Source organism: Numida meleagris, chromosome 5, assembly GCF_002078875.1.
Source record: "Numida meleagris isolate 19003 breed g44 Domestic line chromosome 5, NumMel1.0, whole genome shotgun sequence".
In the NCBI taxonomy this organism is placed as follows: Eukaryota; Metazoa; Chordata; class Aves; order Galliformes; family Numididae; genus Numida; species Numida meleagris.
The window spans coordinates 64,901,947-64,927,746 of NC_034413.1; the positions used below are offsets into that span (position 1 = coordinate 64,901,947).

At 38.3% G+C, this 25,800-nt stretch overlaps 1 protein-coding gene across 1 annotated transcript in view; it reads left to right on the top strand.

Annotated features, from left to right (window-relative positions):
- MGAT5 (mannosyl (alpha-1,6-)-glycoprotein beta-1,6-N-acetyl-glucosaminyltransferase) overlaps window positions 219-25,800 on the top strand; it is a 102,943-nt gene continuing 77,361 nt past the window's right edge. Inside the window, exons 1-4 of the mRNA XM_021397944.1 lie at window positions 219-233; window positions 617-674; window positions 1,687-1,774; window positions 6,045-6,148. The gene's annotated coding sequence lies outside the window, so the exon portion shown is untranslated. The remainder of the gene's footprint in view (window positions 234-616; window positions 675-1,686; window positions 1,775-6,044; window positions 6,149-25,800) is intronic.

The following is a 25,800-nucleotide window of genomic DNA, read 5'->3' on the forward strand; positions in this document are numbered from 1 at the left end:
TTATTTCTGCAGAGGTGAGAAAGCTGACCAGGTTTGAGGGCCATGATTTGTGGCTTTGCTGAGGATTTTTCGTTGATGCATTCTTTCTCAAGCACCAGCTAGAAGAGTCTAAAGAAGAGACTGAGGAGAGCAATGGCACGTCTCTGTAGGAGAAGGAGCCCTGAGAGATAGCAGCTAGAGTGATTTTAAATGGGAAGAGAATGGCTTCTTCAGCAGTCCTTTAGAACTAAGAGGTAAAAGGAAAATGTACCTAGGTGTCCTTTAGATGTCTGGAAATGCAGACACCAAAAATCTGATTATTTCTTAGTCTTTATATACTGTTTTAGTTAATTGGAGAAAGGGCCAAAATGTTCACTTTCCCATTCATAATGAAAACCAAGCAGTGATGAGGAATAGGTACATACTGCTTCAAATAGCATTCAGACTGTAGCTGTTCCTTTGGTACTCGTGACTATCAGATTTGGCATAATCAGTTGCCAGCCATGGGAGTTTTGCCCAAGAAGACGAGCTTGCAAGTTCTAATTATTGAGTAATTTACTTTGACTTTCCAATTTGCAACTAAATCCTGTTAATCCAGCTCCTAATTCATTCTATACTTATATATTTTTTTTTATAGGAGTTGACAGTAAAAGTTTTCAGTTCATGCTGAGAAAAGCGTGTTGGCCAACAAACAGGTAACCATTGTAATGCACATCAAATAAGCATTTATCTCTTCAAGCTTTATCCAGAACCTTTGGTCACGCAGTTGACGGTGAGGTGATCCCACCTCACTGTCTGTATGCTGAACCCAAATTGGACAACAGAGTGATAATAGGAAATATTTTTGCCATCTTGACTGAGGGGCCAGTTTGTTCTCTCTGAGCTATTCTAATCAAAACAGACAGACAAGTTTTGCAGTTTAAATAGCAAATTGCTTCTTATCCAACTTATTTTGGCTGAATTGTATAGGCAGTGCCCATTCAAGTTAATTCCTTGGGCAGATGTGAGGAGGCAATGACTTCTGCTTGGAGAGTAGTAGCATTTCTGCTGGCACAGATTGATCTGGCAGAGATTGTGTCTGCCTGGCCTCAGCATGTCACATTCAGAAATCCGAGCAGGGCATGCTAAAGCGTGTGTTCCATGTGATTTTCATTCATCAGATTCTATAATCATTTTTCTCCTCTCTCTCTCCTCTATTTCAGCTTCACTGTGATAGCTTCAGTTGCCAAAAAATGGCTGGTGGTAGGCACATGAGTATATTTGCTTGTTTTCTAAACTGTTCTCTGTCATGATCAGGAGGAGATTAAGAAGTTTCTCGTACTGTACTGGGAAACACTATTATGATGTAAGAACAGAACGTATAAAGCTTTGAGTTGTGAGCAGTAACGCTTCCTTAATATTCACTGTGGTGCAGAATACTGGGGACCGTGAGGAGAGGAGAAATAAGAGGTAAAAGCACAGACTGATTTAAGGTTGGGAAGGACAGTACAGAGTATGAGGCTTTGGAGCCACTGGTTTGAGTCATTCCCCCAAGGAGGAAGAAGGGCTAAGCTGAACAGCTCTTTAATACCGAAAGATACAATTCCTCCTTTTTGTTTTCACTGGCTGTGATACGCACCTGACCCATCTGGTAGACAGCTTGATTTGCAAAACAAGCAGAAAGCTATTATAATAAAAAGGCTTCTTTTGTTTTCACAATCTGAACAGCTCATCAAGGGATCTGTTGATTTGGCACATCTAGCACGAAGCAGGGTGCGAGAGCAAGCGGCTTGGAGGAGCAGACAAGGAGCGGGAGGTGAGAGCAGTACAGGGCTCAGTGTGGAGCTGCCTGCTAAGCTCTGCTGCCTCCTGCACCCGGAGGCTGTGGTGTGAGCTCGGGGCCTCTCCCATCTGTACTCAGTGGTTGTGGAGCTGTGCAGTGTCCTGCAGCTTCCTCTTGCTGCTCTGATGGTAGCAGGCTTTGCTGTAGTGATCTGTGAATGTTACCTTTTACTTCATCTTTCTTTGCCCTGTGCAAACTTTCATTTGAAAACAGAGGACGTGGTAGCCTTGGTAAAACTTATACCTTGTTATGTATAAAGGCAATAACTGAGCAGTGAGAGGTTTCTGTGGCAGAAAAGGCTACCTTCTCAGTTGTTTCAGTACTGTTACTGTAATCTCAATCTTGATGCTGCAGAATGCTTGTTTAAAACCACCCCAGAAGTAAGGCATATCCAGCACTTTTGTTTTGAGGCTATTCTCCAAAGAATGCACTTCTACACTAGAATGTAGAGCTGCCACACTACAGCATGTCTGAGTCCAGTGCCAAGCCTACTGATGCTTCCTTTTGCTTGTGTCACATCTGGGCTCTTTGTGTTTTGGCATGCCGTCAAAAAACGCTTTAGCCCTTTACAAGGATTAAGGTTGCACTCAGACATCGTTACTCAAAAGACTGTGTCCAGTGTGTGGTGTGAAATTAATCACAAGGAAAGAAAATTAATGACCTGCTGTGGTGGCATCCATCAGGATATCTCTCAGCAGGTGTGAAATTAACTTGCCTTGATTGTGGATTAAATTTAATGACATGACGTAAAACTACAGAAACTGTTTCCATTATTACTAGGGAACAAGCAAGTTGTTTTTTTGGTTTTTTTTTAAGATTCCAGATTAATGAACTGCTTACGCCATACAGTGGATGGTCCTGTGATCATTTAGCAGCATGAATTTAGATTATGTTCCCTAAGAAGATCAAGTATTACTGTATCAGTAGAAATTGTTGAAGTCAGGCCACAGAAATGCATTTTTAATTTCTATAGTTATTGTGTGCCAGATGGTGCATGCATACTCATTTCCAGAGTACAATTTCGGCTCAGATGTAAGCAGTCATCATCTTTATTTACAATTAATCAGATTTTAACCTAGGTAATATGAAATTCTGTTGTGACTATGATGAGCTTTAAAGAAATGCGTAGAAGGAACGTCACTGTTTTTTAGTTACAAAAAAGCTTTTTTTTTTTTTTTCCCTCCCACACCTTGGATTTTAATTCTGAGGATAGCAAAACTACCTGCTGACTTTAACTTTCTGCCAACTATATTGGAATAAATATCTGGTAATAGATTATGTATTTGGTAAATCCTAGTTAGTTACAAAAAAAAGATTCTTTTTTTTTTTGTTTTGAGAAGTGATCATCAACTGCTGTTCCCCTACAGAAGGTCCTGGCCCACAGAATATACTCCTGCTGCTGAGGCTCACGTTTTAATCTGTTGCTCTGAAAGAGCAGTACTACAAGGATGTAAAATACATTACAGTTCATTAGCTGAATGAGGAGGATGGAGGAAATGTATTTTCCAATTTAAATCTTAAGATCTTGATATTTACCAAATATTTTCATGTTCTGTCCCTTCTTATTCCCTTATGTGTATGTACTTTTCCTCTGTAATTGCCCTGTTAGTTTTCTTGGTTTGTTTGTAGTTGTTTTTTTTTTTTTAAGCAGCTCCCATTGACTTCTGAATTTTAAGTGGATTTTTTTTGAATGTGCCTTGAAGGTCCTTCTCTGAAATGTTCAGTCGCCTCAGCTCTTTTTAGATCTCTTGATGCTTCTGCCCTTGATGGAAAAATAATCATGTACAGGTTTTTTCACCCCTCAGTTCAGTTTGGAATCCTCATTTCCTGGAATTAAGGGAGGTGCATATTGGTGATTAGAAAGAAGACTTAGCTGTGACTTGCAGTGTTTTTCTTAGAAGTGGAGCTGTTACACCTCTGTTAATCTATCTTCAGGTTTAGAAATTCACAGTATACTGATACGTTATTGATTATCCGGTCTTTATAAGTTGACTTGCCTGAATTTATTAAGGAACATCGGTAGTTTATAGAAACAATACATTTTTGGTTCAAATTTTGTCAATCAAAAAGCTGTTAGAGTATTGAAGGTCTGATTAAGTTCTATGAATTCTGTGTCAGAAGTTATTTCTGACACTAGTGTTAGTAGCAAGATTTTGATTCATAACGCTTCTTCAGTAGTTATATCTTATTTGTTGGGCTTGTTTAGGGCTGTTCCTCTCAGTTGTTGTGTCACTGGCAGTACTTTCTTCAGGGGTAAAGTCATAAGTTCCACCTCTAGGATCACAGTCTGCGCTGTTCTAGAACTTAAAGGAACTCTGTTTAAAAAAAAAAAAAATCATCCCCTTATTTTCTAATATTGAGTTGAACTGACAAGGTGATGTTTTAGACATTGCTTATAAAGGTAAAAAAGCATTAAAGAAGAATAAATGGCTCAAGTCAAGCTTTTAACAGTTGATAAAGGTTAGATGATTACCAGAACAATTGCATTTCAGCTGCTGCTTTGGGCTGTTTTCTTGCCTGCATTAGGAAGTAAAAGTTTCAATATATGCACTTAAAGAAACTTGCTTTTTAGGCTTGAATTGTAACATGATGCTCTTGCAAACTTCCTTATACTGAAGTCAGTGCTGGAACACTGTATTCAATTCCCTGCCTGCAATTTTAGGTTGCTGGGTTTATTTAATTGTATTCCTGCCCTTCTCTTGTTGATGGCTTTTAAAGCTCCTGAGCTTCTATGATTAATTTGTGGCCCCAGGGGAGATGGGGAGAGAAGATGGGAAGAGAGAAGTTTAACTCTTTCTGTTGAATTTGTTTAAGTTTTGAAGAGAAGTGAAAGGTGAAGTGGGTGTTTTCTTCAGAGCTGTGGTAGCACAATAGCTGCTTTGCTAACTGTCCTGGGAAACTTATTAGTCAGACCATCTTGCCAGGAAGAAATCCTCATGTCTGTTTTCTGTGATAGGCTGTGTGAGTTGGGGCTGTTGCAGTTCTTCTTTTTGTGCTCTGCCTGCAAGATGAGGCCATGTTGGCTGGTTTTGCCATTTGCATTCTCTCTTCATATCTATGGTATCCAATCAGAAGGGAGCACATGACTCTATTATGGTACCTTCACAGCAACGCTTTTTGCTTGTTGTTTTTTTATGCAGCTCTACTAGATTTTGGTAGGAAGATAACTCAGATTTTTATGTGTTGTCTGCTACATGAATATGGAGAATTGTTCTGCCAGCATGCTCATGTGTGATGCTATCTGCCTGTGAGTAGGGGGCTCCTGAGAAAGTACTTCAATTTCTCTTGATCCAGTTTCACCTAGTGTTTGCGGAGTATATGTTCATCTTCTAGGTTATGCTGACAATGCTCTTCAGTTTCTGGAACGTATGAGTGAGGGGAGCTTGTGTCTCCTAGCAAAGGTGGCAGTAGCTAATGGTTAAATCATTGGGTAGGTGGTTTTTGTGGATCTGTGTTGAGGAGTGAAGGTTTTCTTTGGCTTTTCTCATTTTATTCCCTGTATATTCTCAAGTGGAAGTCAACAGGTGTCCAATCTCAAAGGAATTGCCAGTCCATAGACTTGTGATTGTTACTGTAAGTCAGCCAGGGGGCATAGAAACTTCTTACATAGTAAGTCAAAAATGATGATATTTAATAATAAATTTTGTATGGCAAAAAATTAAACTATCATTTCATTAGCAATCAAGTCACTTGTTTTGCCCTCTAGTTCATTATGTGTTAAGTAGGTTTATACAACTGATTCATATAGCACATTATGGCTCATAAATGTCACTGTAAAATGACTCAAAATAAGTGTCTTGCTGTCATTAGTTATCCAGTTGGTTTGGTTTTGGTGACAGGTTTGCAGATAATGTGTGAATTTTATAGTTGAAGATGTCAGGACTTGGAGAGCTTGCTGCTTTTCATTAAGGAAAGAGGCAAGCCTATATCTAAAAGCTGTAGTTGGAGCTTCGTTCTGCTCATATCTACTGCCTGCTTCTGCTTCTCAGCAGTGTGAGTTGATATCCTGTGCCAGGTTGAAAAGCAATAAATACCGCAGTAAAAATAATTAAAATTATAAATTGTCAGTGATTCTGAGAACCCAGTACCAATGACATGCTTTCACTGAATCTGTGTTCTTTGAGTAAAAGACAGTCAGTCAAGATCTGGAGCATATTAGTGTAAGCTGAAGTAGCCACTTCTTTAATAGAGCAGCTAATAATTTCCAGATGCAAATTATAATATTCAAATACTTTATGTTTAGGTGAGATCCTGTAATCTGCATCTCGGAAGACTGTTGACATTGTGGAATGGAAACTAGAAACAGTACAGAAAAAGTTTGCGTCAGTCACTTGACCAATTGATAAGGTAATAAAAGATCTCGATACTTTAAAGTAGCAGGTTGTGATAATAATGTGTTTTTGTGACACTTGAAGATTTTTTACAAGGTCTGTGTTGTTGGTAAATGTCAATTAAGCTGAATAAAAGTCTTAGGGGCTGAAAGTTCTGATTTACATTAGTAGATTTGTGAGGCAAATATCTTGATATGTACAGTAGCATGAGCTCTAGTTGTGACAGACCTACATCTATCAATGGTTTTTGTATGGCTTTATATGAATAGATTTCAAAGATTAGGGATTATTATGTGTTGTTTGTTATATTCTATATGTAGTTAAGTAGGTATGGAACATATAGGAATAGCAGTCCAGTGGAAGAATCAAACCTCATAATATGCCTTTCAAGCTCCAGAGTTCAGCTCAGCTGTGGGATGAGACTACAGATATGCAGAATTAAAATGGGAGTAGCTTCTCTGGTGCTAGTGGGATTGATGAGGGTGAGGTATGGCAATCTGCTAGAAATTAGTGAAGCATGGAATTTGGTCAAGAAAGAAATAGCAGTGTGAAAAGTACTGCCACTCAACCCCAGCTCATTTTAGTGAAACCCTAAAGCAGACTGGTAGATATCTGTTGGTTGGGTGGTTGGCAGGGATGTTTATATACATTTAGAGATGTGTGTCTTAAGTGACTGAAGATAAACTTCTTTTTATATTGTTGTGGTTTTGTTCTTGTGGGTTTTTTTAAGTGTAAAATTAGACTGGAATGTCACTTTTAATTAGTCTCTGTTTGAAGAAAGATCTGTTTTTAATATTTATGTGGAGGCTGTATGAAAGATTTAAAATGTGACAGTTCTGAAATAAGAAGATTGATGCTCCAGTGTGACTTGAATTCTGACCTAATTTCTTTTAGTTAGTGATTGGTATAGGACTTTGTGGGGTACATGAGCTTGTGAATTTTGGAGATTACTGGGTGATATTTTTAGGCTACCAGCTAATCCTGTTTAGGAATAGGATTTTCATCTGAAAACTGACAAGACCTTATATTCTTCTTGTTTTGCTTTATGATGACAAATTGAAAGTGTACAGAAAAAGCAAAGGACTGATTGCCTATTTCAGCGTGTCTTGTGCTGTGGTGCACTCATCTAGATGATGATTCTCTGTGTGCGTGTGTTTAAAGAGTGATATTTTTGTTTTATGCCTGAACAGAAGGAAAATCTTCCATTTAAGTTGTTAATCTTGCACATACTGCTGGGGAGGTCTGGAGAAGCATTGCACGCGTATTGCCCTTGAAGGTGTTTTGAGCTTTTCCTCCTGGATTTTTCTCATGTTGCCTTGTAGGTTTGCATAATAGCCATAGTATAGATAAACTAACATGCAAATTCAAAGTTCTATTTGCTAGATAAACACTGTCGTCCAGATGTTTTCTCCTTGTTAGCAGTTGCTTCCATATACTTGTAACCTATGGCAGAAAAAACTTTCTTCTTTAATTCTATACTTAGTGTGAGATAGTCACCTGCTTTGTGTGTCTGTGTGTGGTAGGTAAGTGTGTGAAGCATTTTGTCACTGGTTTCTACAGATTGAATCCAGAATGCTCCCAGACTTGTCTATGAAGCCACTTTTGTGAATTTTTTTATGAAACATTGTAAAAAGAGTGAAGAAGCAGGAAAATAAAGGCCATTGCATCTTAGATGTCTTGTGGCTGTTTTGTTTCCATTTGGTTGTATGCCTTGATAGGAAGGGAGGCCACAGTGAGTGGAGAAATGAGGATTTGGACTGGAAGTATAGTGTGTATGAATAGTACTCTGCTGTACTGAGAATATTCTAATTCAGTGTGTTGTTGGTCTCCCAGTTAGAACTCAATGTGTTACTCATGGAGACCGGACCCAACTTGAAGATTTTACGGAATGCCATTGCTTCCAATTGAATATGTGTTCTACCATATGTAGAGTCTTGCATGCAGTTGGGGAAGTGAGAGTACTGCAGTTAAGTTGAGGCAGCATGACCTTTATGTGAAGGATTGCTAGGTTAGAGCTAAGAATGTGAGCAAGACTTTCAGGATTGACTACAGCTAAGGTTCCTACTGTGAGCTACTTTTGAGCTTGAATTTTATGGCAGAAGCTGTTGCTGACCATGTCCTGCTTTTTTACTGTCTTAAGTTGTTAAAAGATAATTAAAGTATATTAAACACCTGTTTGATGTTATTTTTGTCATAATGTAATTTGAAATTGTTGGTTCCAATTAAACAGTGGGGTTTTGTTGCCAGTTTGGCTTGCTAATGTAACTAAGTTCCACCCTCTTTAGTGAAAGGGGAAACATTGATTCATCTTGATTTAGTTGATCTCCAACTACCACCATCTCCACTTTACTGCCTCTTAGCCCTTGTAGCATATCCTTTGTACACTAAAACCTCTTCTAGTGTCGTTACACAGAAGACTCCCACGGTGGTTTGGTGAGTTCTTCATTTCATTGCTAATGTGGGATTGAAAAGAAAGGAAGGGGGGTAGGAGACTGTCATGCTCATCTGGGCGATGTCGTGCCTTGCAAGACTTCCCTGCTTCTTAGCACACAGTTATAATCAAGCTCTTGTCTCCTCACAGCAGAGAAGGCTGCAGTTCTGTGGGCAGTGTTACTGGTGAAAGAGAGCAGCTAACTCTCAAGAGGTCTCCCACACAAGTCAAGACAATTTCTGCATTTCTGCAACACAGTGTAGCTCTTATCTCCCCCTCCTGCTTTTGCCATCTATACTTCTCAGAGTTATTTATGGTGCTTTCAGGGAAGAAACTGATTCAGCTACCACTCATCAAACAGATGTTTGGGTGTATGAAACACTTCTCACTGAAGCTTTCTGTGCTTCCTTCAGAACTGTCTTAACAATCATCTTTCCTTCGTTTTTTACTTCTTTGTCTTCTTTTTCCTCTCCAGTTTCTGAATGTTACTCATTTTTATTTGCTTCCACAGTTTAAAAAAAAAAAAATTAAGTCTTTGCAGAATTTGATTAAATTATGAAATTCTTCTAAAGCTGAATAAGCTGAAGTTGTGGAAATTTTGCAGGCTTATTTAATTATCTGTATGCAGCTGTTCTGAACGTTGCATAAATTGCAAAGAACTTCAGCTTTCTGCTCTTTAATTACCTGGTTAAACTGGCAGTGTTCACATGGAAAGAGAATAATTGCTAAGTGAGAAGGTAGGTGACATTGTAAGGATAGTTCTGGTTTTTGTTCAGTGCAGATGCCAAACCCATCAGACCTGCTGGGTGAAGGCAAAGAGAGAAGGTATACAGTGTGGCATTGAGACAGGGTGTGTTCAAAGTTCAAAGGAGCTGCTGAAAGTGCCGGACTTACCAAGCTCACAGAGGTACTGACTCACAGGTAACAGTTGCAAATGTCAGTTATAGTTGGAATGGGATCGAAGTTGTCTGTCCATGGAGTCCACCCTTGTAACAAGATCTTTCCTGAGTGGAATGAAATGACATAGCCCTTAAAAAAGCTGATTAGCAGGTTAGTGCAATGCTAAAACTGCAGATTTATGCCAGGAATGGATCTGATTTGCTTAGAATTTTTGTTGGCAACTGTTGTTGACACTTGAAGATGTTAAAGTGAATTGAAAAGATGGGAAAGTGTGAGTGGAAATAGCCAGGGCTTTCCTACTTCAAAAGGTATCATGAAGAGCATCCAGTGCTTGTTGTACATTCAGTACACACCACTATGTTTGTGAGTGCCATTACGAATCTTGTTGCATTTGTATGAATTGTTTGATGGCCTTACTCCTAAAATAATTAAACTAATCTCCTTTAAAGCCCAATGTAATCATTGCAGCAGGGGACAAAAACATGTGATCCAAATCTGAAATCAGAGCACGGATCCTCGTTATGCTTAATTTGATGTACTGCCTGTGTGTTGTGTGGGATTTGCCTAATGAATTTTAGGTGGTTCGATGTGTAAGTAGACCAAGGCCATTAGGTACTTAAGAGGTGCAAGAAGAGAAATGCCAATTGCTGTTTTAAAGACCAGATACTGACTCCTACACTGTCAAAAAATGATCTTTCTGTTCCATAAATTACCGCTTAGCAGGTGTTTGAAAGGAAGTGCAGTTTTTGTGGTAAGAAGCACTTTGTTCATCCAAGTGAATTAGCTGTAAGGAAGTTGAAAAGAGTTATTTTTATTATTATTCCCAATTTAATAAAAAAAATTTGAAGACTTGCTTGGTCACTTTGCAATGATGTAACAATTAGTCATAAGCAGGCATCGCAGCAGGAATTTAAGATGATGTACATATCAAGTACAATGCTGAAAACAAAATGTAAAAAGAGAGCTCCTGCTCTTGGGTCATACTTCAAACACTACAAGAAAATATGTTGCTAATGATTTTGTATAAAGTGAGCCTAAACTGCCACCACTTCGGTGGTAGGTTTTTCTTCTCAAGAGTTAGCTGTGTAATTACTCAGTATATTATGTTTTTATTTTCCTAAATGAAACAGTCTGCTATTTTCATTACTTAACTAAAAAAGAAAATGTGTGAGTGGAGATGATTTTTATAGTCATCTTTATTTTCTCAGTACTGTAGTCAAATGCACTTTAAGTTGAGAAGCATCATTAAGCTGGATTTCTGAATGATGGAAATTAGTCCTTCTTAAATTGCTCGATGCTGTGATTTGCTTTTTTAACAGTGTAATTCTTTTCCTTAGACCACCTTCTATGTTGGACTGAGTTTGTTACTTGATACCAGTTATATGCCTTCTTTTTTCTTCCTATCCCTGAACACTGAACATTAATAATTCTCCCGTATTCAAGATCACATGGAATATGGGAAAAATAATAGATTCATACTTAATGCTCTAGAAATCAACTGTGTATATCCATAATTCTGTGTAAGTAATCCAACAATAAAACTATATAACTTCAAAATAAGATTTTGTGCCTCTAGATAGCTTTCTCATTCTGTTTTCTGTCCTCTGGTGGAATGCACAGGAAGAGTTGAGGGTGACATTCATGTAACTGGGTTATAGGAGACCGTTCTACTGGTTCAGAAACCAGAAGAGTAAGAGTGGCCACAGCATGTTGGTTGTCGCTCAGAGGAAGGCATCCACCAGCTCTGACTGCTGGTGCTTCCCCTAGGGCTGTGACAGCTGTGTTCGGGGCTGGTGGCAATAAGGGATAGGAGTACTTCAGTTATTTACCAGCAGCTTATTGCTAGCTGACACTCAATCGTGATATACAGGCTAGAACTCGTATCTGAGTACTGAGGGTGCTGTATCCTCTTCACGTAATTAGGAGCTGATCTTTGCACAGCTTCTGCTGAAGCTCACTGTGACATGCATTGAGCTCTCCACGGTAAGCCTGCCAGAGAACTTACCAGGAGAAGAAAACATTCTCCTGCTTCCACTGTTAACAAAAGCTGCTTCCGTTTACAAAGCAGAACATGTTTTATGTTTTCTTTTTAAAGTTTGTCCTTGAATCTTTTTCTTCTTACCTTCACTGCAACCTGCACAGTTCATCAGATCCCTTGAGGCTGTCACTGTCATTGTGTGGCATCAGCTGTGCAATGCTAATGAGTTTCAAAAGAACAGAATAGTAGTCTATGCCTGGTGCAACTCCTGCAAGATCATTATCAATCTTGTTGTGTTTTCAGGAAGGCCACGTTTCTCGATAACATTAACTTTGTAAAACAGCAGCAAGTTCCCCTGCAGGGGCAGCTTACTAGCATTTTGGTAAAGAAGTCCTGGCAATGATGTATGTTACTGAATTCACTTAGAGTCTGCCAAACTTGAGGAAGTTATAGCACTGTTAGAGCTTCAGGTTTGAGTGACCAACCCAGACAAACTTTAGCTGAGCTAACTGGTGGCAGAGATTTGCAGCACCATTGAAGTATTCTGACCAGTCTGACTGTGGTTTAAATGAATACTGTCCTACAGGTTCAGTCTGGCCTACCTGTGAGCCACAACTTTTATTCCATCTGTTACTGTGAGTGTCCTGAAGATGATGCCAAAGAAAAAAAAATTACTAAATATATCCTTTTTTTTTTTTTTCTGGGCATAACTCGTCCTTAAACTGATTGAATTTTCCTGAATATCAAAATTAAGGAGTGCTGTCTCAAAAAACATGGCATGGAAAATGACTTCCCTTGACTTTTGTCATGTATGTATTTCCTTTGTCCTGAAATTATTTTCCATTTGGAATGTTATTCAGTATTAGAACTGCTCTTACATTTGTCTGCATTCAAATGTATATATTGTATATGCTATGAATGTGTTTGAGTTCGTAACTTAAGTATATAGTGTATGACTGCAAAAACATCTGAATTCAGCTAGAAAACCACTACAATATAAACAACATAGCAGTAAACTATAATTTCTTGTTATGAGGACAATAAGGCATATGTAAAACTTAAAACGTGGTTTATCCTGTATTTAGGTAGACAACAAGAAGTAGGTGAAAATATGAGATTTCAGTTTTAGTTCTCAATCCCACAGAAATCTTTCTTTTCTTGTGTATACTTGAGCAACACCTGTGATTTAGGTTGACTTTGTCACTGTAGCAAGTATAATATTCCAAATCATAAAGAAAGTCTCAGATTTTTTTTTTTAGTATTGAAAAGACAGAAAAGTCCTTCTGGAAAGAAGAAAGAAAAAGCTGCTGCTGGAAAATTCAGGCCTCACTCCTACTCTTCTATAAATTGCTGTTAGTATTCCTGTCTCTGTGTGTGAGCCCTAGGTCCAGGCTTGTGGTTTAAATTATAAACGGAGATGCGATACTTTTATACAAGAATAAGAGCGCACAGATGGAGATGGAGATAATCAGAAGTGACTTAATGTGTCAGCATTTTTAGAGGTGCTAAAAGCCCACAATGCCAAGAAGATGTTGATGAGAGAGCTACAGGTGCAAAGTATTCTCAGACATATCCTGAGAGGCTGATTTCTAGAAGGTGTTCAGACACCTTCGGAGTCTCATTAGGTGCAGTGGGAATTGTGCTTTTGGATGTATTCAGAAATCTCATTGGTGCCTCTTCCCGTATCTGTTGAGATTTCTTTAACACTCCTAACTTTTGCTCTGTTGACAGTTGCCATAATTAAAGGAAGTTTTTATAGAACTTGCCTTATTGTTCTTGGTTAATTATAAGAAGTCCTGATGATGTGGGCTAAAGAGGTAAATGGTAAAAACTGTCAGGGACAGTACTTGGCATTAACCAAAGGATTTCTGTGGGATTCCTTAACCTCTATGATAAACTAAAATCCAAGCAAAGGACTTTCCTCCCCTCTTATGTTCTACAGGCTATATTGTTTGTACTGTTTGATACATTTAGGTATCTACAAGTAAACTTTCTAGCCACAGACACATATACATGAATTGCAACTTGACTTTTTCAAAAGTGATTAATGAAATTAGGACTCTTCACAATTTTGTTGGGATTTTTTTTTAGGCAGTCACACATTCTCCAGTAGTGCTTCAGCATGCATACAGCTACAAATAGCATTATCACTAACAGATGGTAGGTGGTAGGATCAACCTGGGTATTGTTTAACCTAATCATTTCCACCCTTTTAGGTGACATTTCATTACTCATCACTCAAGCTGCCAGTTTTTAAGATTTGAAGTGTAGTAGGGGAAGGTGATGTGCTGGTTAGTTGACTATTCCTACTTGTATCTCTCCCTTGTTTAAATATATACAGTTTTGTATTGTGTCCCTTAATCTTGTGTGTTCACTCAAAACCTCTGAAGTATGGAACGGTTCAGTGGAGGAGGGAAAATAAGAATGCATTTTTATTTAAAGTAAGTTGAATTCAGTGGGTGACTTGTCATAGTTCTGGAATGCTAAGCTTAAAAATGAATTATTGCCAAGATTCTTGTGGGGTTCTTGGTCCCCCTTTTGAAAGGGGGAAACTATCTGCTCTTATTCTCTGCAAGTGGGTTCCTTGGAGCTGGCTCTAGTGTGCAGAGTGTTTTGTTAGTGCTTTTGCTGACACTTCTCTAAAGCTTGCTGGTTTCCATTTTAAATCTCTCTGATGTTTATTCTCTTCCAGTGTTTGCAATGTCACTTCAGTTTGCTCAGGAAATTTTTTAGGCATTTGTCCTTCACTCACTGCTAATATTAGATCTTTGTTATTCTTGGTTCCTACCTTTGTCCTTCAAACTCCTTCTTTTTTCCCCTATTCCTGAAAAAGCCTGAAATTTCAACTAAAATGGGGTAAGGTACCTAAGAGGTGATCTTTTCCTTACCGTGTAGTCTTAAATGCTTCTGTGCTTTTGTAGAGCACATTTTACAAAAAGTCCTGTATGTTGTTTTTTAATGTCTATGCACTTACGTGAAAATTGCTTGTCTCGTGTTGTGCATATTTGTCAAAAATACATATAATGCTTCTTCTCTGCAAAACTTCTTTTTCTTAAGTGATAAAAATGGTTCTGTTTGATTGTTGATAGTTGTCACAGAGGTGGCCAGCCTTTAGTGGAAAATTAAATGTTTCTTGTGTAGTTTTATGTCTAGTGCGTTATATTGCTCAAAAGCTAAATGATAAGATTTACCATTGTAAGTTTGTTGGGTTTTGTTTTATGTTTTATGAAACTGGTGCTCCATGGGATTTTGTCTTAGTTTTGAAAGTGTAGGAAAGTCATGTAATAGTTCTCCCTGTCACCTTCAAAGAGTGAAAGGTCAGTTGAACAGGGGGGAGATGCTTACCTACTAGGTTTCTTTCTTCGTTGTCGTGCAGTAAAATCAAATTTTCATCTTGTTTTAATTGAAAACCTCAAGGAACCAGGCTGTAATGTGATGGAAGCACAGTGAATTTTGTAGCATGCAACAAACTCTATGTTAGAGCCTAACAAGCCGTTTGTTCTTAACTTCAGTGACCTCTGGATTGTAGTCATGAATGACAACAAGCTACTGCAGTCAGCGCAAGCTGCAAGCATGCTGCGAGCGTTACGTTGGTACGCTGGAAAGCAACTCTGGCTAATGGCACGGGTATGCTTGGATGGAAGCTTTTCTCTTGGTCAGGCACGGCAGAAGCTTTGCGAGTAGCAGACCTTATAAACTGAAGCCTTGCTCTTTCAGCTGATCCCATCCATCTCTAAGCCAAGTATTTGGTGGGCTGTTTTCTTGTTGTTTTGGAGATTAAAGTTCAGAGGCAAAGGGGAAGAAACAAAGGCTGAGGTATTTAAATCATACTTGATAAAGAAATTTTAAAAATCTGATACACACTGAAATCATTCTGTTCTCTAACAGTATGTGCTTCTTGGTTCATGCTTATATAAAAAATGAAGAAAGGATGTTATGCAAATCAGTGTTTCTTAGTTTGACACTCACTACGCAGCCACCTGTTAAAACATACCAGTATGGATGAGTCCCGGTACAAGATATGAAAGCTTATGATGTTTGCTAACCTTCAGAAAGCAGATTTTGTTATCCAAGTAGAATTTGAGAGCCTGAAAAAGTAAATGTGTATGAACTTTGAAGGTAGTGCATAGACTGGAAAATAGTGTTGGTCTCTCTCTGGCATGAGCACAGCCAGGCGACTCCTGTAGAAAATTTCACTTCCTTTGTACTTCTGGTCTACAAATGTGGACAAGGTTGGGCTTACAAAATTATTTTTAACTGTCTTTAGATTTAAAAGTATGAAAAAAGCTTCTTGACATTCTTTGTAAGAACACTTGGCTAGTAGCCTAAACTCAGTATCAATAAACACAATTATTAATGCATTTTCAGACCAGTGAGAGGAGTTTGTTCTCAAAATACACGTGGAGTAACTACTGGAAGTTGCTGAGGTCTATAAAGGATATTTAGTTGTACCTCTTCTGACATTTGTGGTTAGATATGTGGAAGTACAGTATTTCTTAGTATCTCTGTCTACGTGAGTCTGTGCTTAAGACGTTTTGAAGACAGTGACTGTATTGGAACACGTGAAAGTATTAAAGTTCTGCAAAATTTAAGTTTAAAGGAACTCTGAATTGGCGCTGACCACTTGATGATGTTCACCAACGTAAGTCATTAATGTGATGTAGATGTTGCCTCCAGCACCGTACCATCTTAACACAGAGCCATAATGTCTTCTGCAAAAGATAGCGTTCTATTTTGTTTCTAATGACTATGGAGAGCTGTAGAATTGATTCTACATGTGAATGTACGTACGTATAATGAAACGCCTCCTCCTGTCATGCTATGGGCAAGATCCTTGTGATGTACACTGATACAAGTGTTTGGAAGGTGGTTTGCATAGAGATCTGACTAGATGAGATTTTTTTTTTGTGAAGTTGATATATCGATAAGACGAGCATTATTACTGAAGAATAGTAATTGAGGGAGTTTCCAGTTATCCTGGAGAATTTCTTGAAGGAATATCTTGAAACAGAAAGTTTAATCACTGGCTGCGGCTTTCTCAGGAGTGAAAAACCCTGCTTGTTCCTCACTCAGGGTGAAAGCTCTGCCGCTTTTAATAATATCAGGAAACACCAAAAACTCCTTGGCAGACAGTTTTCCTCTATTGATGTTTACAGTCCAATTTGTGTATGAGAATTTAATTGTTACTTGTGGCCCGTAAACTCACTTTTATCTGTTGACATGTCAATCATAATGCTGATTTAATAGTATTTACTGTTCTTTATCTGGTTGGTTTTTTTTTCAGTCTTGCGTGACCTGGTGTTTTCAGCCACTCAGTTTGTTAAGCCCATGTCTTTTCAGGATGATTTTCTAGCACCTTCTTGTCTGTTTAACATGTGTTTTGTTAACTCTGCCTTGGAATTGCATTGAAATGTTTTTCTACCTTAACTTTTCACTTGGGGCATTTGTTTTCTTTCTTGACTAACTTAATGCATCAGTCTTTTTGTTATAGTGATTTTTTTCTCAGGTTTTCAGGTTTTTGTTCCTCTTTCTTACTGTTGTTTTCTCTACAACTTCCTTCCCATATCTGTCATTGCATAATTGCATAAATTGCAGTGTTGATAAATTGCTGGTATTTTCAAATTCTTAACCATAATTAAAAGACCTCAGCCTTACTTTTCCAGTTGGATCATGTTATTTATGTTTAACCTGTTATACCTAAAATGTGAATACAGAATTGCTGCCTCTTTTAATTTTCTAGTCTAATTTTCCAGTGAAACAAGTCATTTAGTTTTGTCCTTCATAAGTTCAGAAAGCAATGGAATTAATGGATAGCGTGTGATCTGCACAGCTTTAGCATGTTACTGTGCTGCAGGAATTCCAGCAACCCTGTTTGATATAGTTACAGCTCATTCAAACATAAGCTGAATTCTAGTTGGAAGCATGTTCTGACTTAGTAAATCTGCACCTCTGTGCCATTCTGTAACCAAAACGCATGTAAAGGAAGCATAGCTTTTTGTATACTTATTTGGTCATTAAAATTTCCAGATGTTTTGTTACTTGAGAGAGTAACTGCAGGTAACTGAAGTATAGGGTTTTATTTCTTGGCCATTTCTGTGGTGAGTTTGGTAGTTGAGGATAGTACAGGATGTTCCCAAACATTGCCTTGAATGAGATCTGCTCTTTGAAGTGAATTGTAGCCTTGCTAATAACACTTCACCTTGGATTGCAGAGTACTCTCGGAGATCACAGACTGGATTCCCTTTCAATTAAAACACTCCAGGAATGCAAGAAGTGTCCGTAGACTGTTGGCATTTAGTCATTAAGGTGGACTAGATACAATGTACAGCACTGTCCCCCGCTGTTAATATGCACACCCCATACATCCCTGAGCTGAAATGCCTGTGGTGTGAATGTCAGGCCCTCAAAGCCTATCGTTTTGTTTTGCTGTTTTGTTGTGTTGCATGCTGACATAAACAGAGATTTTGAGACCTAAGGTGTGATTTTCTGTCTGGTGAAAGCATGCTTCAGACTTCTCTTCATGGTTCATTTAAGGATAACTTCAGCAAGGAAATAGCTTGTGTAAGTTCTAGCTGCATCCTTCAAGAAGGGAAAGCAAATCCATGACAGCTCTGAAATTAAAGCATTTGATGCTGTAAATAATTAAATTTGCCAAGATATTAACATTTACTTTGGAGCTTCACAGCAGAAGGAATAAAGGTTTGCTTTCAGCACTGAAAATGAAGCTACTTTTGCTACCAAACCTCGAATGAGAGTATAGCCTCAACAAAATGTTCTTTGGAAAAGAATGCGTTTCCACTAATTTAGATGATTTACAAAGGACATAAAGGCATTGAAGAAGGTTTGTTACCCAAATCATCACTTCAGTGTGGATTAGAACCAACAGGCAAAGAAGCTTTCTTAGGTACAAGTAGACTAGAGCTATCAAGAGGACCTTGGGAGTGAGAGAGGCTGAAAAAAAGGTGCATTGTTGTTAATGACAGGGTATAAGGAATGAGGAGAGCTTTTTGGGTTCTTCATCTGTCCTTCAGTACTAGCAGATTATTGAACTGTTATGTTATGTAGAATATCAGCTCAGGACTTTTTCATGTTATTTCCTGGATTTGGGAGGAGTGTGTGTGTCCTCTCTCTCCTCCTCAGAATTTAAGAGCAATGAAGAGATATTACTGATTCGCTTTCCTTATGCTGCTGCTTCTGGCATTTTTCTGCATTTCTAGTTGGTTTTTTTTTTTCATTTAGTTTTGCAAGGGGCCGCAGCTGAAGTAGAGCTATTCCTCAGAGTTTGCCAGTACAAGCTGTTCTACAGCTGTCTAGGGATGTTGGAAAAAGGGAGACTGTTTTCCACCTACTCAAAATAGTTTGTAAGTTTTGTGCCCTACAGTATACTAAGTACGGCTCATACTTTTGCAAAGGAAGCTTGTATACTTTATTAAATCTTGCAGATAACTGAAAAGCTGACTGCCCTCTGCCTGCATCCATCGTGGTTATAATATTCCATGTAGCAAGTGAGAATGGTGCCGTGCTTAGTGCGGTGCTGCTGGCTTTCCTTTGAAAATACTTCTGTGGTTGTGGCTGTATCATTCATAGCAGATTGTGAGAATTGTCTGCAGGGATAAATCCTTCTGTTTTAAAGGACTGTGTCATTACTATCCATAACTGGCTGGACAGATGAGAACTGCATATGTAGTGAAGATTTTGTCTGATGCTCCATTTAGCATTTACCCAGTGACTCGATTCCCCTCAGGTGTTTTGTCCTCCAAAACCACAGGACCAGCATTGCTTTCAAGTCCTACTGTTGCAGTCACACAAGACAGACCTTTAGAGCAGGTTTCTAATTGGGCTTTTTGAGTGTGCAGAGAGCTCCCTCTAAGCATTTTGGTAGTGGGAATGCTGTTCTAGTGGCATGAGGTTGTTACAGTTTAACAAAAATACCAGCTCTGTAGCTCTGGTGCTGCTGCTGACTCAGTAACACTGTAGTAACTCATCAGCTAGGATGGGATTGATTGCCTTTAGATGTAAACCCAATTTTTTTTTGCAGTGCTGTTGTTTCTTATTTCTCTTTGTAAGTAGCAACTTTCATTTCAGTGGAAGTGCTTATCTAACGGTATCAATGGTTGGTAAATACCAATGTTTATAAACAAGATATATACAGGAGGTACAAGATGTATGTTCAAATGCTTTGCTGTCTTTCATTCAAATTAGATGTCAAACAAATTACAATCTCACCCTTTCTGATAATAAAGAAAATATCTGAAATACAGAAAGTAGAGCAATGGAACAATCAGTAGCACTCTTGTTTCCAAATGAGTACTGTTGAAATCTTAATTCCATTAAATACTCTGCTTTGGAGGTGCAGCTTGTATTTTCAACCATTTGTCCAGCCATGTAAATTGGAATGTATTCAAGAAGCTTGCCAAGAACAAATCTGTAGCAAGAAATGTTATACTTTGACCCAGGTTCAACATGTTCTAAAGCAACAAGAAATAAATATTTCTTAAGACTTTATTTAATGTTCAGCTTAGATACTTTGGGTTTTCCTCCCTATGATATATGGTATATGCTTACTTAATAATGTATACTTACAGTTTTCTTATATCTTTCTTTCTACTTCTATTTTGAGTCAGCTCTCTGTCTTCTGTTGTTGCGACTTTTATGGAAAATTTGGATGTAGAATCCTGTAGCTGCAATTTATTGAAACCCAATTTATTGAGAATTTCTTTTTTGGTTTAATTATCTACCATTCCCAGCAAAGTCTAAGAATTTCAAGTAAGTTAATTTTCTTACACAGGTGTACTTAAAAATTAAAGTGTCTTTTATTCTTCAGAACCTTTTCCTGTAAGATATAATGAGCATTTTGAGCACGAACATGTTTGAATCTTTCCTTTCATCTTGTACTGTATTTTCAGCTGTCTGTGCGAGGTCTAACACGATTGCCAAAGACTACATTTAGTGCACTGATGATCAAGTTGACAAGAGATGGTAGTTGGGCATCCACATTGATGAGAGCTTTCTTGTTGAATACAAAGCACTTTTTGACTTTCCTCTGTGAACTGGACAGGGCTGCTGCTGAGAGCTGCTTGTTTTTCTCTTGGACAGACTGCAAGATGTGATGTAACAGGCTGAGTTGTGGTTAACAGCAATGAGTGAGTCTGAAGAATCTGCTGGATGCATGAAATGAGCTAACAGATTCAATTTTTATGTAATAAACTTATTCACAGAGTGCTAAGTAATTTGATTGCTTGAATTGTAAGCTGAAGTTAATTCTATTTTTTCATTAAAAATATTTTCTGAGTAAGTTCAAAGCAGTTTTCCTTAACTCTTGTTACAATAGTAGAGTGTGTCCTTAGGACACACTCTTTTTTGAGAATTCCCTGAAACCAAGTTGCATGCGCAGGATTGCTGTATAACAACAAAAAGCTTTTTATGCATAACTGGAAAGAAGTTGATCTAAAAAGTATGAGACCGTGCTTCTTAGCAAGTGCCAGAGCTACACCTTTCAGTGGTCAAATGCCAAATGTAAAATTGAGAGTGACATAAGACGATGTCATATATTAGGCTTTGAGTTGGATGTCATGTTTGGGTAGACGTGAGGATATGAGAAGAAAAAGGTATGTACTTGTGTCCCCATTAGAAAACTATTTATCCATGATGTCTGTTTTTTAATTTATCTAAATGAATGAAGTATGTTAAGGTTTGTTTGCACAAGGGACTCTTGAAGGCTTCTTTTGCTGCTTTTGGGAATCTCTTCTAGAATGACGGGGGCTTTCAGTCTATTTCCTAAGTTTCTTGTAAAATATAATGAAAAATAACCTTCCTAATCTCTTGATCATCGTGCTGACATGCCGAAACATCCTTTTTCAGTGCAAAAATGCAACTTGGGGAATCTTCTTTTAAAGCAATGACAGGAAATGTTAATAATTTACCCTGCAATTTGCCTGTAAATAGCTGTAAAAGTTTCAGTTTCTTTCATTTGTTCAAAGTCTGGAATATTTCTGTTTTTCTAAAGCTGGAGGAAGTCTTCCTATTCTTAATCCTAAAATTAGTCCAGTTTTTTAATCTCTAAACACTGTTATTAAAAGATGAGGATAGTTTGTGGTTATGGCCTTAAATGCATTGTCTGGTGTGGTTTTAATCCATAAGGATTATCTGAATCATAAGAACCTCATAAGAATTTTTCCTTATAGATTTTCTTCTCCCTTTTGTCTTTTTTTCTTCTAATCCATATGAGTTAAAAACAATGGGATCATACAAAATTCCTTGTCCTATTTTTTCTTCATATAAAATCTTCAGTTGTGAGCTTCTTTGATATCAATGTTAGTGAATTCTTGAGCTCTAGGTCTACTCCCTGAGTAGTATTTTTTCATTGTCTTCTTGTCAGATGTATTTTGATGTAGGTTCTCTCCTTCTGCACAGTTGTCCACTCTGTTCTTGCTCCAAAATTGTCTAATTGATATGCATCTTCACTTGAAACATAGTGTTCTCTCATCTATTAAAACTTTTTTTATGAGTTTTTTATAGAAAGTCCAGTAAAATGTTGAGTTAAGCATGATATGAAGGTTGGAGATGCAACTTTTTTCCAAACGTTTTATGTTAAATTGTTTAAGCAATTGTTTAAGCAGAATGGTATTTAGCAGTGAGAGCTCAGCGTGGAACAGTAAAGAATAATGTTTGTGGCACTGCTTGATGGCTGTAGAGTGATCCTCTTGTACACTTTGGGGGGGGGGAAAGCAGACTTTTCTTGCATCCTGGGTATAATGTTGTGCATCCTTTCCTTGTATCTTGGTTCTGGCTTACAAGGTGTTTGCAGGGAGGTTTGCCACCATAATCACTTTGCGTAACTGTTTATTTTTTTTTTTCCTCTTCCCTCCCTGAAATATCAGGGTAAGCAAACAAAATGGGAAAAAAAAATGCAATTTAACTTCTGTAGGGCTAAACTGCAGAAAATAACGTGCTTGGTAGAAAATTGGAAACATTTTGGCGTGCACTGTAAAATCACAGACCCGCGTGGGGAAATGTTTGAGTTGCTACCCAAACTGTTTCTATGTGGATAAATTTATTTTTGAAAGTGAAGGCGAGCTGCTTGCTCAAGATGAAAATTTACTTTTTTTATGGCATCTTTTCAAAGGCTTCTTTTCTCTCTTTCGACTTTCATCCCACCACCTCCTGCCAATTTCTACTACACGCACACACAAAAGCAAACATGTCCCCCCAACCTAAAAAAAACAAACCCAGTATTTACGCTTTTACTCTCCCTCAGTCCATCTGGTCTGCTTTCACTGTTGTGACCCGGAGTTGTTCTGCTTTTCTCGCTTCATGGTATTGCATCCCAAATTGCCACTTCAGAACAGTACATGTTACCATTTCAGCTGAAGGTGGGGGGGCTGAGAGAAAAGAAGCAGTGACATCTGTCAGCTAAAGGAAAAGAACTCGTTGGCAGCAATATTGCTGAAAATAAACTTAAGCAGTAGAAGGAAGAACAGAATCAAGGCTCCGTAGTTCAGATGAGGAGATGTTTTCATGCAGTATTTTATATACTAAGGAATGTCCGTTTTAGAATGTACGTTTGCACAAATGTTTTGATGCTTTTGATACTAGATCAGGCTGCTACAGCTGCATGATTTTTTTAATTTTTTTTTACTACCTCTGCTTCCTCCGTTGCTGGGGTTGGAAACTGTCTTTGAGGTGCATAGGGAATGTGTTACAGGACTGAGCATGACCAAGTAGTGAGAGCTTATATTGAGACTAATGAAAATGTTTTGAGATGGCTTAATACCTATGAGCCATTATACACTTGTGATGATTATACAATTGAACTAACAATTGAAATAAATTCTGATTAGCTGTTGAAATCAGGGGACTAACTCTAATCTGACTACATACTTCCTCACTTCAGAGTAACCAGGTGTGGAAGGAGCTGTGTTTGCTGTCTGCCCCGTGCTTTTTGCGTTTGAGATGATCAGTGACTAAAGTGGCAGTGAAGCTGTTTCTGAACCTTCAGTGTACCAATTAAGGGCATTGAGTTTTGATTAGATATGTGTATGGTTTTGTGCTACCAGAGGGTATTTCCTGAGTTTGTTTTGCTGGCATGTCAGTACTGGTGTCAAAATGTATGTGGTAAGATCAAATCAGAAGCTGTGTTCAAATGTAAGCATTCTTATCAGAAACCTGGCTTGTTTTTTCTTCTGTCGTGATTTTTTTCTTATCTTTTATGAACACAGCACATGACTGTTAAGTGTAGTAAGTAGTAGTATATCACGTTATTAATGCTATATCTTGAAAGAAGGAAGGGCAGGTTCAGCTTCCAACAACAGTGAAGAAACTCATCATCTTGCACTAAGTAAAGCAGGGAGGAGTGGGCAGTCTTTGCTAAGGACTGCGCTGGCTGAGAACACAGACTGGCCAGCGCGGCTTGGACATCTGTTGGAACGCTCCCTCAGGAACAGAAAGCTGCAGTACCAGGAAATCCATTAATTTGCATTCAGTTGGGGTATAGTGCACATCTGTTTAGACAATGGAGCTGCAGGAGGAGACGGGTTAACATTAGCCTGGAATTTTAGTGTGTGTGTATGTTGGAGCATGTCTGTTTTAAACTATTAAAACCTAGCAATCCCTGTTGGACTCAGTTCTCCTAGAAAGGTTTTAGAGGGTTGCCTGTCTTTTTAAGATGTATTACATCTGCTTCTGCACGAGGCTTGGCTCCTGGCATGCCTTAGCAGAGGAGTGTGGGGATGTGGCAAGTCTTTTTACACACCACCATTTTCTGGCTGTGGCTCTGGTATGTTGGCAGGCCACTGGATTGACGCTTGAATTATCATTAACTTCTAGGTTAATGCATCTTTTGTAAGAGTAGAGGAAGCTCACATCTTGATGTTTGTCCTCTGTTAGCCTGTTAGGAGTTGTTCTACAGTATCAGATGGTTGCAAGCAGAAGTGCAGCACAGCCTCTTCAGCAAACAGTCTGGAAAACAGATCAATGTTTGCATTAGGATCCTAATGTGTGGGTTTTCGAAGAGAACCTCTTGGAGTTGGCTGTGATGCAGTAATGAAATTTGTCAGTTAGGCGTGGTGGCACGCTGTTGCAGCTGAGTATGTGTTTGTGCATGCATATGTGTAAGAAGAGAATTAGAAATAAGGAGAGTAAGAGATTGCTGTGAGTGAAGGTTAAGAAGACTGGTAAACTAGCTCTCTACAGATTTAAAAAGCTGAAGACAGAACTTCACTAGACTGACACTTGTTAACAATGCATATTGCTAATATTTAGCTCTTACTCATTCCTCATCACTGTCACTACATATTCAAAGCTCTTAATGTGTAACAATCTCTAAGTAAATGGTGAGCACACAGCACCGCAGAGCTGACGCTGTGCGTTGAGCACTGGTAGCTGCATCCTATGGTGGTGAGAACTTTGTATTTCTGGGCATGTCCTAGCCCTGGGCCCTGTGGTGCTGCCAAGGGGTGACTCTGAGGCGGCCATTTCAGCCTCACAGTTGGTGGAAGGCCTGTTCCTCGCAGCAGCAATGCTATTTTCACTTGGTACAGAGATGCTTATACATTGTTTACTAGTCATGCTATATCAGTACGCTCATGTTTGAGCTCATAACAAATTAATAATAAATACTGTTTATCTGCTGCTACTTTTATGCTTCATTTTTGGCTATGAACAATTAAGGTTTTATAGCTGTGGAGATGTTGATGAACAGTGTGGAATTTCCCCTTGAATCCTAGCTGAGGATAGTGCTCTTCCAGGCTTACCCTGACTTCATTCCTTGCATAGTTGTAGACTGAAGAGAGAGCTTTAATCTTTCTGTAGGTACATACTACAGAGACTTTAGTTAATCTCTTCTAGATGTTCTGTAGATGAACATCAAAATCTGTTAACATTCACGTGAACAGTTTGCACTGTATTTTAAGCATTAAAACAAACAAAACAAGCTCACCAGCAACACGAAGGCTTAAAATGCCGAGGAATGTGATTTGCATCCCTGATGTACAGGATCACTTTGGTATTAGTTTCTTGATATTATCGTAAATAGTAGGAGGAGGTTTTGGTTATGATGATGTAGGAATGGTAATATTATCCTCTCTAACAAATGAATTGTCCGGCTGTTGAACAGTGTCTTATTAAATATAGAACAGAAAAAATAAGTGCTTTAATGAAACTGTTTGAAATACTAAAAATACGAAGATTATTAAAATTCTTATACCTATGTAGAATGGGTATAAGGTTAGTCCTTTATTCCAAAGAAGTGTGCTAACTGTGTCTGTTAAGGACAGTGGCAGTTCTGTTTTGAGTTATGTTTATTGCAATGGGTGGAACTCATCTGTTTAAAAGAGAAAAAACAAGTATATCTCTGAAACAA